Raw genomic sequence first — 1,530 nt, 5'->3', positions numbered from 1 at the left:
ACTACTTTCCAAGCAATTATCTTCCGCCCTAATGTTCAATTTTTCAATATTAAAAAACAACCGGGCGCAAACGTGAACTTTAACAGAATCATAGCTGAACACTGGCAGGGTTGGACCACCATATTTACAAATGCCTCCAAAACATCTAATTTTGACCTTGTTGGTATCGCTGTCTGGATCCCTAAATTTTCGGTTATGCTGTGCCGGAATTGCCCCCTTCTCATATCTTCCTTTACTGGAGAGGCCTTGGCTATTTTGGAAGCAGTTTCCTACATTCTCACTCATAACCTAGATAAATCTATAATTTGCTCTGACTCTCGAAGTTGCTTAGATTCTTTACCAAAAATAGACATCCTATTATTCTTTAGATAAAAGAGCTCCTTTTTGCATGCCGGTAGAGAAATATTAATGTCGTTTTGGCCTGGATTCCAAGTCATTGCGGCATTCTAGGTAACGAGTCAGTAGACCAGTGTGCCAAATCTGCTTCACGAATTGCATCAGAAGCTCACAACCTGGTTTACTCTCTGGATCTCATATCACTTGCAAAGGTGCGCCTTACATCATGAATCGTGGCAATCATCTTGGAAAACATCTCAATCTATCAAAGGCAAATTTTATGCTTCCATTCAGGGCGATATCCCATCCAAACTTTGGTTTACTAAATTCAAAAATGTAAGTAAGTCAATAACTTCTATCTTCTGTAGGATCAGGCTAGGCCATTCTTGTACCCCGGTACATTTAGCTAAAATAAGGGTAAGGGATAGCTCTTTATGTGAGTGTGGCATCGACGAGGGTTCATTGGATCATATATTTTTCAACTGTCCTATCAATTCCTCTTCCCTGTATGATTCCCTCCCTCAGGATATCCCCAGACCTACCAGCATGAACCTCCTGTTGTCAATGTTGAATGTCCCTTTAATTAAAAATCTTTCTAATTTTATTGTAACTAATAAATTAAAATTATAACATTCTTTTCTATTAATATCCTTAACATAATTTTAAATTGTTCGTCAAAATTTTATTATCTGTCTTCATTAATAATACTCATTTATATGTTGTGTATTTTTATAGATTGTGTTCGTCTCTTTTTGTTTTAGGTATATCTGCGGTTTGATTGACATCAATAAATAAGAGAATTTTTTTTAAGCGTGTATCCTCTTTCCAACGTGACACTGGCAAAATTGTGCAAAAACATAATTGCCATTCAACAAAAAATTGAATTGAATTAGATCAGTGGTTCCTAACCTTTTCAATGTCACTACCCCTGTGAACAAGTATGGGAATTGAGTTTACCCCTAGCCAATTTAAAATAATTAAAACCACACAAATACGAACGAAAATATGTTTATTATCTAACTAAATTCTAAGAAATTGCACGTTTAGGTAACTAGTAAGGTAAAGTAATATGTAAATCTTGGAGTTAACTAGTGTGAAGGTTGAAATTGCTTTGCATTCGCAAGTTTGACAATATTAGGTTCGGTTTCACTCAACGCGTATCTCATGTCATGCTCAACATTCAGACGGTTTCTG

General features: G+C 35.9%; 1 protein-coding gene and 1 pseudogene across 1 annotated transcript in view; both read left to right on the top strand.

Annotated features, from left to right (window-relative positions):
* The window catches only part of LOC119837266, a 1,312-nt pseudogene extending 288 nt beyond the window's left edge, over nucleotides 1-1,024 (top strand).
* Nucleotides 1-1,144, top strand: part of LOC119837449 (telomere length and silencing protein 1 homolog) — a 4,032-nt gene extending 2,888 nt beyond the window's left edge. The window contains exon 3 of the mRNA XM_038363033.1: nucleotides 1,098-1,144. The gene's annotated coding sequence lies outside the window, so the exon portion shown is untranslated. The remainder of the gene's footprint in view (nucleotides 1-1,097) is intronic.
* The last annotated feature ends 386 nt before the right edge of the window (nucleotides 1,145-1,530 follow it).

The sequence above is a fragment of the Zerene cesonia genome, chromosome 27 (assembly GCF_012273895.1).
Source record: "Zerene cesonia ecotype Mississippi chromosome 27, Zerene_cesonia_1.1, whole genome shotgun sequence".
NCBI classification, from domain to species: Eukaryota; Metazoa; Arthropoda; class Insecta; order Lepidoptera; family Pieridae; genus Zerene; species Zerene cesonia.
Note: the sequence above shows the minus strand (reverse complement) of the source record. Positions and strands in the feature narration are given on the sequence as shown.